This window comes from Anolis sagrei, chromosome 1, assembly GCF_037176765.1.
Source record: "Anolis sagrei isolate rAnoSag1 chromosome 1, rAnoSag1.mat, whole genome shotgun sequence".
NCBI classification, from domain to species: domain Eukaryota; kingdom Metazoa; phylum Chordata; class Lepidosauria; order Squamata; family Dactyloidae; genus Anolis; species Anolis sagrei.
The window spans coordinates 83037816-83051713 of record NC_090021.1 but is presented as its reverse complement, the minus strand read 5'-3'; the positions used below and the strand labels follow the sequence as shown (position 1 = coordinate 83051713).

The 13898-nt window shown below is 41.1% G+C and overlaps 1 long non-coding RNA gene across 1 annotated transcript; it reads right to left on the bottom strand.

Annotated features, from left to right (window-relative positions):
- Window positions 1-6726: 6726 nt before the first annotated feature.
- On the bottom strand, window positions 6727-13168 carry LOC137095893 (uncharacterized). Its single transcript, XR_010909041.1, has 3 exons — window positions 13126-13168; window positions 8677-8901; window positions 6727-6807 (listed from the first exon to the last, which is right to left on the bottom strand). It is a non-coding gene; the product is annotated as an uncharacterized lncRNA (long non-coding RNA).
- Between the last annotated feature and the right edge of the window lie 730 nt (window positions 13169-13898).

Here is a 13898-nt window from a genome sequence, read left to right as displayed (position 1 = left end):
CAACAGATGCCTCCAACTCAGGCTGGGGAGCACATCTCAAGGGGTTCAGAATCAGTGGCCACTGGCTCCCTCAGGAAAAACATTTCCATATAAACGCCCTGGAGATGATGGCGGTAGAGAAAGCCCTTCGGGCCTTCACCCGCATCGTCTCCAACCGCATAATCCAGGTAGTGACAGACAACACTGCAGTAAAATTCTATATCAACAAACAAGGGGGAACACGGTCTCAGACACTGACATCAATATCAACACGCATCTGGGAATGGTGCATTCAGAGAAACATCCTCCTCACAGCCATTCATCTACCGGGCCAAGACAACACTCTGGCAGACTCACTGAGCAGAACAGGGAAAAACAATCACGAGTGGCATCTCCACAAGTCTCAGTTCCAGGCCATTACACACAAATGGGGAACACCGACAATAGACCTGTTCGCATCCCCAGTGAACACTCACTGCCCAATGTACTGCGCAAGACTCCGCCCTCACGTATCCCCAGGCTGTCTAGGAGACGCTTTTCTCTTCCGCTGGACACCAGACCTCACCTACCTTTTTCCCCCCCTCCCCCTCCTGTCACATGTCATAGCCAAGATAATCCAGGACAACGCCAACTGCATCCTGATCTCCCCTTGGTGGCCACGCCAACATTGGTTTGCCACCCTCCTCCAAATCTCCAACGGGGACTACTTCCACCTTGCCCCCATTCCGGACCTCCTCACAGTGGAGAACGGGCTCGTTCTCCACCCAGACCTCCACTCCCTCCGCCTGACGGCATGGAGGATCAAACCACAGTAAACTTATCAGACGAAGTATCGCGTATACTCCTAGCTGCTCATAAACCATCCACTACAAAATCATATACTTACAAGTGGTCATCATTTTCAAAATTCACAAAATCAGTGGGCTACGAGCCCATCTCTGCACCCACAAAGGTGGTACTAGATTTTTTAGTTCACCTTTCCAAGAAAGGTTTCTCCCTCTCCTCTGTAAAATGTTACCTGGCAGCTATCTCTTCCTTTAGAAAGAAACGTGGCTTGCCGTCCCTTTTTCAAGACAATCTGGTCCAATTGTTTCTAAAGGGATATAAGAATGTTCACCCTCCTGTCTCCCTCCCTCCTCCACAATGGAGCCTGGAGCTAGTATTGTCTCAACTGTCAAAACCTCCTTTTGAGCCCATGTCCTCTAATGATATCTCCCATCTCTCATGGAAGGTAGCATTCCTAGTGGCCATCACCTCGGCCAGGAGGACCAGCGAACTCGCGGCCCTCCGGTCAGACCCTCCATATATACGATTCCATGATGACAAGGTTATACTACGAACTGACGTCACTTTCCTACCGAAGGTAGTCTCCCATTTCCACATGTCTCAGGACATCATACTACCGGCCTTCTTCCCAAATCCATCCTCTCCTCTCGAGGTGGCACTTCACTCATTGGATGTCAAAAGAGCCCTATCATTCTACCTGCATAGAACATCTACTCACAGAAAGTCTCCCAGACTCTTTTTAAAATACAGGAAAGACACGATGGGGCACCCTGTATCTTCTCAGGGACTAGCCTCATGGATCGTCTCTACGATCCGTCTAGCCTACCAATTGGCAGGGAAACAACCACCATCTCACTTGGTGGCCCATTCAACCAGGTCGGTCTCCACCTCTCAAGCCTTTTTGCGTGGAGTTCCGCTGGATCAAATCTGTAGAGCTGCTACGTGGTCCACGCCGTCCACGTTTGCATCCCACTACAAGTTGGATATACTGGCCAAGAAGGATGCCGCATTCGGCAGAGCTGTACTGTTTTCCTGCGTGGCATGACCCACCTCCAGGTCAGTAGCTTGCTATTCACCCATAAGTGTGCATTTCACGGAGGACACGAAGAATAAATAAAGGTTGCTTACCTGTAACCGTATTTCTTCGAGTGTCCATCCGTGAAATTCACACGACCCGCCCGTCCTCCCCTCTGTCATGCCTATATGTATTATGTCACTATTTGGCGCTGGGGAACTACCTCTCAGACGCACGCCACGGCCTATATACCGGGGGGGCGGGGGATGGGCGGGGCTTGGGTTGTGTTCAAATAATCATTTTTAAATCATTAAAATCTCTAGAAAGTTCCGGATTGCTGCGCATGCGCGGAGGGATAACCCATAAGTGTGAATTTCACGGATGGACACTCGAAGAAATACGGTTACAGGTAAGCAACCTTTATTTCCCTCCTGCCAGACTCCACCAGAATGGCTAGGATTTTTTTTCTAAGTTCATATATATTTTGTAACTTCCAATGTATCCTCACAAAGACCATAGGATTTCAGTTTTAATCCTATTAGATTTTGAAAATAAATTTATAAATGTGTTCACCGGGATTTGCATTCCACTGAAATATAAAATATGCATGTGGAATACATATAAAAGGTATAATTTTCCCCTGACATTAAGTCTAGTTGTGTCCACATCTGGGAGGTGGTGCTCATCTCCATTTCTAAGCCAAAGACCCGGTGTTGTCCGTAGATGCTTCCAAGGTCATGTGGCCAGCATGACCACATGGAGCACCATTACCTTCCCGATGAAGCAGTACCTATTAATCTACTCACATTAACATGTTTTTGAACTGCTAGGTTGGCAGAAGCTGGGGCTAACAGCGGGAGCTCACCCTGCTCCCTGGATTTGTTGGTTCACTGAGATAAATCACCTTCCTTATATCAACTGCTTCGACCTCACAAGTTCTATTTGTAGGCACAAATGACACTGGACTCCTTAAAGCCAAAAGCGGCACTTATCTTCATTGGCAAATATACACTATATACGAGAACTTTCAACCGTGTCTGTTCACATCTGGACATGCCGCAAGAAGCACATTCCTATCTTATTGGTTCTTCATTTCCGCCTTACACAGGAACCTCCTAAAGGTATACTCTAGCAATATATCACAACTCTTATGTATTAATTTATGCATTACTTGACCACACAGTTTAAACTGTAAGCAATTTTCACATCATATAAAATACTGACAGGATTCAAGCCACTGTCCTTTCGGTCAGCAAGTTCAGCAGCTCAGCAGTTTAACTGTGCTTCCGGGAGCTCCAGTGGTGCATATCTTTCTAAAAAGAAATGAAGACCTGTATACTGCCTACTTTATTACACATGCCTTTGTGTAATTTAGCAGCCTCACCCCTTCAAACATACTTTACCAGACAGCAGGTGCTGGTCTGAGTCTCTTTAAAAAAAACAAAAAACAAAAGGAGGAGGATTGTTAAAGTCTTGCTTCTTTCCTGTGCCATAACTGCCAACTGAATAGACCTAGATCTCCTGGTGCAACTTCTCTCTGGCAAACAAAGTTTGGGAGTGCAATTATAACTCTTGACAATAGTTACACAATCGTGGCTACATGGTCTTATTGAAAAGAGAAATTAAAGGCCCGAAATTCTAGTTTATGAATCCATAACTGCAATACAAAATGCTAGCCCAGATCCTTAAGATTTCCACAAGTTGTGCTGCTGCCCAATTGAATACTATATACAACTACACTTTTCTAATAGAAGGAAAATATATTTTTTATTTATTTTTCTAAGTAAAGAAATTTATTTATTTTATTTATTTACTGTATTTATATACCATTTTTCTCACCCCTGGAGGGACTCAAAGCATAATCATGGCAAAATCCAATGCCATCATAGACGTAAACACCAGAGCATCAATCAAACAATAACAAATAACTATAAATAAAACTGTTAAAACCATATTAAACTATAAAAAATAAACAGCATTTAGACATTAAGACATAGAATTAAAACATATTAGTATAAACATTAAAATCACATAATCCAAATCATAATCCAAAGCCATTCCAAAGGTCAATTGCATGTATTCCCTATTCATTTCTTGTGCTTAACCAAAGGCTTGGTCCCACAGCCATGCCTTTGCTTTCTTTCTAAAGACCAAAAGGGATGGCGCTGATCTAATTTTACTAGGGCAGGAGTTCTAAAGCTGAGGGACCACCACTGAGAATGCCCTGTCTCTCGTCTCCACCAAACGCTCCTATGAAGGAGGCAGGACCAAGAGCAGGGCCTCCCCAGAAGATCTTAATCTTGATGGTTCATAGAGGGAGATGCATTCAAACAGGTAAACTGGGCCAGAACTGTTTAGGGCTAAAGCCAGCTCAGTAGCAGACTGGCAGCCAGTGGAGCAGATGTAAGCCAAACAAATAAAACACAAAGTCAGCTAGCAGAATCCCTCGCCTCAATATCATTGGTTAGAAACCATACTTTTTGGTGCAATTTTCCTGATCAGAAATATATTCTATTCTGTCAAGTGTCTGTTGAAACTTTGAATTAGAAATGTATGTGGGAAAAACTTACCCTACATCTTCTATCAGCCCAATTAAGTTATTTAAATAATGGTCTTCGAGAACTGGTAATTTTATGATGTTAAAGTATTATTATAGTGTTACTCTTACTAGTAACTATAGGATAAGAAAACCACTAATTATCAGTCGCAACAGTTAATCAGGCTTAGCGTATGTGGTGGGAAATGGAGGTGGAGTTCTGTATGTAACAAAAAGATAAGCAAAGGCATTAATTAGCTATGCTATTAATGTAGGGCACAATGGATTGCAATACAACCACGCATACTTATTAAGGCTATTATTATTGTTACCCCCATATTAACTTAGCACTAACTGATTTCATTGATAAATAAAAGCACATGTGTGCACAAAACAGGAACATCTACGCCTCCATAAGCACCATTAAAATCAACCATCCAGGGTCCAGTTTTTGTTAATGTATTCTTACTCTGTTTTTAATTATTGGCAACCTACATTGCAATTACAGATTCATAATCTACCGTTAGGGATTTGGAACTGCTCCATACTCATCTATGGAATTTATTCACAATTATGGTGCTATTGCTAAAATTGTAAATATTCCCCTCTTTGAAGCATATTTTTAACCTGAGCTTCCACTCATTGCACTGTAGTTTGGAGGTGGGAGAGAGCTAGTTTTCGGGTCCAGATTCACTCAGATCCCAGCTCAGATAGGTGTCTCACAAGGGTTCTGGTGCTGTTGGCAGTGTTATATAGTAGGCCTTTCACTTTTGCAAGCATTGGGGGCATAGGGTCCCTCTGAACATGGAAAACCCACAGATTAAAAAATAAAATACTGTTCCATTATCTAGGTGGAAGCCAAAAGGGGGATGCTGGGCAGAAAAGGATAATCCGTTTTAATGGGAGGGGGGAGTTGGAGGAAAAAAAATCCCTGTTTTCACTGGTTATTCCTGCTCCCCACTTCCCATTTCATAAACGAGTTATTTCCATGATGTCGACATAGGTGGAGGGGAATAACAGGAAAACAGTGGGAAATTGTTTTACTCCTTCCTCACCCCCAAATGGACTATCATCTCTCTGGCGCCCCGTTTTGGCCTCTACCTGGATAATGGAGCAGTACCAAAAATACTTTTTTTTTACCTGAGGGAACACTTCTCTAGGAATATCTGTTCTTCATTGATGATAGAATTGCCCTGTAAGACCTAGAGATCCCTAGAGAAGTGCTTTCTATAAATCTCTTGGTCTGCCAGGGTGGCTTTATGGTTAATTTTTGGCAGAAATAATTTCTAGACGTTCCTAGAGAGAACATATTATTCAAATCCATAAAAAAATCAAAACTGCCAAAATTAAATGCACAAACATGGAGGGTCAACTGTAGTCTAATCCTCAATATCCTTGATTGTTTGTAAAGCCATGTAAGAAAAGTTTCTTGACCCTTCTTCCAACATTTTCCTGCAAAACCTCCGAGCCATCAACACCCCCAAAGGCCATTTGAAGAGCCAGTTCATTTTGAGTGGGAGTTCCTCAGGAAGAGCAATCACCCCAATAAGATTGCAGACTTTAGTCCATTAAAGTGAAGAGAAGAAAGCTGCTTCCTTCCATCTCAAGCCCCTCTCATGCCTTACCCTGCATTGTTCAGGAGGATATCCTCTCCTTGAACCTTCTTGAAAAGGTTAGGGGGAATAATTGTTGCAACGTTCTGGCGAACTGCTGTTTCCTCCATGAATGTCCTGAAATTACAGTAGCTTATGAACCAAGCCATCAATGGAAAGAAGGTCCCAATAAAATCAATAGTTCTTAAAGATTCCCACTGGAAACAATGAACGGGTACAGGTAGTCCCTAAGTTGAGAAGATAGGTTCTGTAGATTTGTTCTTAAGGTGAATTTGTATGCAAGCAGAAACAGTGTTAACTCCAGCACAGGGAAGATAGATAGCCCTGTGGTGTTTGTTTTGCTGTCTGTGCCCCAGTTCAGAAGATTTCACCTAATTTTCTGTCCCGGTAATAATTGAATTTTGAAAAAATTATCTTGTTATGGAAGCAGGGATAAGGAGAAAGATTCAGTAGAGACATCCTTTCCCCCTGATAACTCTTTCAATTTCCCTTCCTAGGAGTAGATTTCTCTCACTTTCTATTGTCTCAGTCCTGTTCTTAACTATGAGTCGTTTCTAAGTTGGATGTTTGTAGCTTGGGGACTGCCTGCACTTGCATTACAAAGACCTTTCTGTCAGAGTATGCTCAAATGTAAAAAAAAATCTAATAGTTTTTAAAACTAACCAGATAAGGGGGGAAAAACATGACATGCACCAATGTTCTCTGAATGCTTACTCTTGTACAAATGGCTTGGATTTTCTCACCACCATTTTCAGGAGATTTTTGGTTGGTCCACGTCTGTGGCCAAACGTGTACTTAGTTCTCACAACTTGTTCATCATCTCCTAATGATCTTCGTAGGTAGTTGAAATGGTCTTTAAGGGCTCGTTTCCATAGAAACTGTATGGGAGGAAACATTAGTGTTTTCTTTGAGCTTTATTCTCTTCAAGCATGCTATCTCTTACTCCCCAGTTGGGTGGGAACCAGTTTATTTCCAACACAGTGTTTTTAAAACAAAAATCTTTGGAGAGGTTCTTTGTGTTCCTTGTCTCTGGGGAAACATGGAATTCGCATCTTGGAAAGAAAGCAGGTAGTACCTTGATATCAAATTACTTTTATGTTTTTTTTTACGGTAAGTTTTCTGCATTTGTATTCCACAGTGAGATTCCATTAGAGAATGAGCAGAGGCCCTTTGCAGATCACAGATACTCTACAAATCAGTACATACTCTGTATGGGAATCTCCCATTCTGGTTATCTGGATATGGCTGTTGTACAATGGACAATAAAAATGCTGTGCTTGCAAAACACATAATATGCCTGTGAGTGTCACTAACACGATGCTAATCCACATAGCCCTTTGAGCAGTGAAAGTAGTGCTATATCATATAATCATAGAGCAAGATGAGAACTCATGGGCCATCTAGTTCAACCCCATTCTGCAATGCAGGAAAAGCGCATTCAAAGTACCCCTGACAGATGGCCATCCAACCTCTGTTTAAAAGCCTCCAAAGGAGGAGCCTCCACTACACTCCAAAGCAGAGAGTTCCACTGCTGAAGTGAAAATGATTTCCATATTTATATCCCACTCTTCTCACCCTAAAAGGGGACTCGGGCCAGCCTTTCAGCAGGCAGCAATTTGATGCCAATACTTATAAATATAAACAAATACAATTAAAACTATACAATTAAACATTAATTATTAAACATCAATTAAAATCCCATAATCCAGATCATAGTCCAAGGCCTGTCCAATTATCAATTTCATTACGCTGTTATCCTTATTGCATGATTTACTGGTTGAATGCTTGGTCCCACAGTCACATCTTAAGCTTCTTCCTGAAAGACAGGAGGGAGGAAGCTGACCTGATTTCATTGGGGAGGGAGTTCCATAGATGAGGGACCACCACCACTGAGAAGGCCCTATCTCTCATCCTCACTGATCGCACTTGCAAAGGTGGTGAAATTATGAGTAGGGCCTCCCCAGATTATCTTAACTCATAGTGGGAGATACTTTCGGACAGGTAAGCTGGGCAGGAACTGTTTAGGGTTTTATAGGTTAATGCCAGCTCTTTGAATTGGGCTCAGTAGCAGACTGGCAGCCAGTGGAGCTGACGTAACAGGGAGGTTGATTGCTCCCTGTACGCCGCTCTGGTGATCAACTTGGCTGCAGTCCGTTAGACCATTTGATTTAAAAATAAAAGCACATTTAAAACATATGAAACATTACAATCACTATTGCAGACCATTAGATAGTCTTCAAAGGCAACCCCATAACAGAGTGATTGCGTTCTCCCTGTACGTCGCTCCAGTGAGCAATCTGGCTGCCGCCCATTGACATTAAATTGGCAAGAATGTCTGGGCTTCAGTTGTCTAACATGAGCAACAAGCACAGTTCTTTCTATAGTCTAAACTGCCATGTGTGCTAGCCACACAGAAAAGAAAATACGGTAAGTGTAGATTTAACACATTTTAAGTGCAGCTTTTCCTTTTTTAATTATATGGAATACAAACATATTTGTTTGAAAGCTACTCCTATCGTCATCTAAAAAAGGGTATGCCTGCAGCAATGCATTGACAACATCATACTGCTGCGTAGTAGGATATCTGTCAACAGAAAACAAATGCAGCTCAAAATTTATTGAAGTGCTCCTGCACAGCAATTAGAAGACTTAATTGCAATATTGTATGGCATTCTAGATTGGCTGGCATTGACATAGGGAGATCTAATTATGTAATATCTCCTGACTCAATCTTCTCTCCAGCCTACCTTGAAGAGTCAGCTGCTGGATCAAGCAAAGCAGGTACATTCAGCTGGTGATAGGGGTACCAGTAGGATCACATTTTCAACTCCCTCCCATAAACCAGCAAGGCTACAACAAGAACTTGCAACAGGGATCTTGCTTCAGATTGTTGAAGCCTCTCCAACTGATGAGGGGCTAGAAACGTCATCTTCCTTGCACCATGATCAGAATCTGAACAAACCTCCTTTGTCCTGTGTGGGTAAGATGGCATTTACTAGATTTCCAATAAGATAACATATTTTTACCAAATGCAAATCAATTACAGACCCATAATTGTAGTATACATATCCATACATAAAATCATGATGGCGATTGGTCAGAATCCTATTGTGCAGTTATGAAGATGTAATTCTTATATTTATAGGTGTCTTACAGACCAATAAAACCAGAAAAATTAAAAACAGGTAAACACGTCAACAATAAACATGTAAGGCTGATTTTAAAAAGCAATTAAGTAAATAATTGAAACTATTTAAAAATACATCATTAAAAGCCTGTTACAGTCAGTCCCTAAAGCCTGTTGCCAGTAAAGGGAAAGCCAGTCTCCAGTTGCCAGTAAAAGGAAAGCGTGGAAGTAGTCATTCAACGCTACCAAAGACTGGGACATCCACAAGGAAGGCGGTTTATTTTTAATAGCTACTGTTGCAAAATCTCTGATTTTGTAAGTTTTTGTGGGTTTTTTCGGGCTATATGGCCATGTTCTGGAGGCATTTCTCCTGACGTTTCGCCTGCATCTATGGCAAGCATCCTCAGAGGTAGTGAGGTCTGTTGGAACTAGGAAAAAGGGTTTATATATCTGTGGAATGACTGGGGTGAGACAAAGGACTTTTGTCAGTTGGGCTAGGTGTGAATATTTCAACTCACCACCTTGATTAGCATACAATGGGCTGACTGTGCCTGGAGCAAACTCTTCTTGAAAGGTAATTAGATGCCCCTGTCTGTTTCCCCTCTGTTGTTTTGCTGGTGCAATTTTAGAATTTTTTAATACTGGACTACACAGAGAAGCCATTGAAATACACAAACATGTGGACAATTTCAACAGAAAGGAGGAAACCATGAAAATGAACAAGATCTGGCTACCAGTATTAAAAAAATTCAAAAATTCTAAATTTCCACTATAATGTCAGGGCCAATTCTCCACTGTGGGCAAAAGACAGGCAAAAGTGGATTACCCACTTAACAGATGGCAAGCTATATAACCTCAGCATAATGAAAGCCAAAACCAAGGTCACAACAACATCTGTTATAGAACTCCAATATGCTGATGATAATGTAGTCTGTGTGAATTCAGAAGAAGACCTACAAGCCACTCTAAACAACTTTGCAGAAGTATACGAGAAACCTGGCCTCTCATTGAACATTGAGAAAACCAAAGTGCTCTTCCAGTAGTCACCAACCAATCCCTCTGCAATGCCAGAAATACAGCTTAATGGTGTAACATTAGAAAATGTTGACCATTTCCACTACCTTGGCAGCCACCTCTCCATAAAAGTCAACATTGACACCAAAATAAAACACTACCTGAGCTCTGCAAGTGCAGCATTTTTCCAAATGAAGCAGAGAGTGTTTGAGGATTGTGACATCCATAGCAAAACCAAGGTGCTTGTTTATAAAGCTATTGTCCTCCCAATCCTGCTATATGCCTTTGAAGCATGGACTGTCTACAGATGTCACCTGAAACGATTCCATCAGTGTTGCCTCTGAAAAATCCTGCAAATCTCTTGGGAAGCAGGTGGACAAATGTCAACGTGCTGGAAGAAGCAGAGACCACCAGCAATGAAGCAATGCTTCTACACCACCCACTCCGCAGGACTGGCCACATTGTCCGAAAGCCCGATCACCATTTCCCGAAGCAGATACTATACTCCCAACTCAAGAACGGGAAATGTAATGTTGGTGGATAGGAAAAAAGATTTAAAGATGAGCTTAAAGACAGCCTTAAAAATTGTGGTATAGATACCGAGAACTGGGAAGCCCTGGACCTTGAGCACTCCAACTGGAGGTCAACTGTGACCAGCACTGCTGCAGATTTCAAAGAGGCACAAATGGAGGGTGAAAGGGGAAAACATGCCAAGAGGAGGTGCGTCAAATCAATAATGACCAAGACCGCCTTGCACCTGGAAACAGATGTCCTCACTGCGGGAGAACATGCAGATCAAGAATAGGACTCCACAGCCACCTATTAACCCACCGCCAAGACACTACACTTGGAGGACCACCATCCTCAGGTTACGAGGAATTGCCTAAGTAAGTAAGTATCCCCATCACTGCACTCTTGATGTCGATGTGGAAACCAGTGGTAGCTGGTGGCTGCAATGTCAGTAGGGCACTGAAACCACTCTGGATTTTAGTTTGAATTTTAAATGAGACATTCAAAGTGCTAAAACTTCTCTCTTAGATGGACATTTCTTTTAAAATTCACTCTATGAGTTCTTCTGGTGTAACAAATGTTCTCTAGGTTTCAGACTAAGCTTTAAAGAATATATTTTGGGCATAGGGTTCAGTATCTCAAATTGCTCCTCTAAAGTTCAGGCTTAATCTCAAAATGGATTCTTCACCACACTAATTGGAAAGTCACCAGCCATTACTGAAAAAAGATATGGAAAAGTCTGCATACAAGCTGCAGGAAACGCATAGAAGAGCAAGAGAGGGTGGTGGGACAGACACTACAGTCAAGGTTGCAAAAACAACAACATGGCAGGATCTCAGTCAAATGGAATGCACAGAGTGGAACTGTGAAGTCTTGGCTCTCCCTTTTCCTCTTCTCTGCTTTAGTTTCCCCTGTTTAGATTTTCCCAATAGTGTAGATGCCTTCCTTTGTATTAGTTTTGGCCAGCGTTAGTTGGTCTATTCCATTTGCCTGTAGAGAGCTTTTTTTGCTGGACTTAATGTATGAGTCAATACACATGTAGAAGCTAGAAATAGGCAAATTCACCTATCCTTAACTTCAGCACAAGTAAAAGACATTCCTAATTCTGTTTTCTGTGATCTGGTGGTGTGCACAAAAATAGGTTGCTACAAAAATAATTCAGTATTTGTGGAGCACAGTTCATACATAGGGTTTGTGGTGAGATAAAACATCACCTTTAGCTGGACTTGGCTTCCAGATCAGCCCACATTTGAGAAGTTATGTTCAGCCACAAATATATTAACCATGTCTTCTTAACCAATTAATCACTCTTCAAACCAATGTTCTCAGCATATAAATCAATGCATTATCTCTATGAAAATTCTTACCATGCCTTATTTCTCCCATGAGGCAGATTGCTTTAAAAAAGCCCTTAGTTGAAGCAATCCTTCACGGTTCTTTGTCATGTCAGCTTGCAGGAATTTAATTATCCTGATTCTCAAACTGTGGTCAGGCATATCCTCTCTGCTAACATGCATTTCACATCATAAAGAATGCGGGAAGAATATATGAGTGTTTCCACTGCAGTGCCTTGTAACTTGCTCTAACATGTATCATATTTTTTCAGTGAAAGAAAATAGAAGACATTGAGTTTTATCATGTGGACCTTTGCTAGTTCAATTACTTAAACCTAATCGAGGAAGCACCAACCTCTTGTAACATGAAGGTGCTTATGCTAGTATACTTTATGCCTTGCGATTTTCTTTATTGTGTCAGAAGCAACTTGAGAAACTGCAAGTCGCTTCTGGTGTGAGAGAATTGGCCATCTGCAGAGACATTGCCTAGGGGACACCTGGATGTGTTACCATCCTGTGGGAGGCTTCTCTCATGCCTCGAAATGAATATAAATTATATTTTCCTTTGAATAATTAAAAAAACAGTTGATTTATTTAGCTTTATAAGAAGCTACTCTCTCCTGATAGTCAGAGAGGGAGCAGATCAAGTCCTATGTAGCAAACTACTAAAGTGTGGAAGCATGATCCATCTACAAACCCCTAAGAACAAGGCTATGAAAACAAGCAATGGCTTTTATTTCCCTTTATTCAAATAATTTGTAGGTATGGGACGAACCTATCTTTTCCTTTTAACAGACAGTTCTACTACTTGTAATTTCATAACCTTAGCTGTTTCTGTCTGAATTTTTATTCTTCCACACTAAATTGTGATATATTAATAGTTTTGGGGTTTTAAATTATTAAATTTTCAGTCAATTAAAATATTTATTTGCAACATTTATAGCCCGCCTTTCTCAACCGTATGGCAACTCAAGGCAGGTTACAGATTGGCACAATTCGATGCCATGCATTCATAAAAGTGCAATTAAAACCAGTCAACATAACAATATAAAACATGTATAAAAACAATTAAAACATGTGGTCATCGACGTCATCTTGTTAAAATTGTTTTCCAGTAACATCGTCTGGCCATTCCATGTTCATCATTCATAGTTTCATGTTATCTATTCCGTTGCATTCTCAAAAGCTTGCTCAAAGAGCCAAGTTTTTACCTTTTTTGGAAAGTCAGGAGGGAGGGGGATGATCTAATATTCCTGGGGAGGGAGTTCCATAGCCAGGGGGCCACCATTGAGAAGGCCCTGTCCCTCATCCTCACCAATCATGCTTGTGATGCAGGCAGGATCGAGAGCAGGGCCTCCCCAGACGATCTTAAGCTCCTAAATAAAATAAAGAAACCACACATAAACATATGTATATAATTCTTGTTCAGCTTCTGCTAAACGTAAACCAATATAATTAAAATAAACACATAACTATAAAGAACAATTTATCCATTTTGCCTAGAATTCAAATTCTTATTTTTTAAAATAAATTAATCTTTGGATTATCTCCCCAAACTTCATTTCCTTATCTGTGACTACTACTCTCTTCAAGGCTCACAGATCACTTAAGACAAATAATGGCTCATGTGGATTATCCTCTGACGTCTTTCACATCCAAAATACATTAGTGTTGGTTTTGAAGCCCAAAACCAGGTTTCCCCCCATAAATTGTATCTCCCCTATAATAAGAGGGAGAACTAACTCCAGGGCTCACCCCCAAAAGTTCTTGTTATTCTGAAGAGTGTAGTTCCTTAATTTAAGGCAAATGTAAATAGACAGGTATAATAATCCTGTAACATTTTTATGTAAATGTATGTATGTGTGTGTGTGTGTGTGTGAATGGATAGATGATAGATAGATAGATAGATAGATAGATAGATAGATAGATAGATAGACAGACAGATATGCAGATGATGAATATGTCTTCTTACCACTATGAAAAT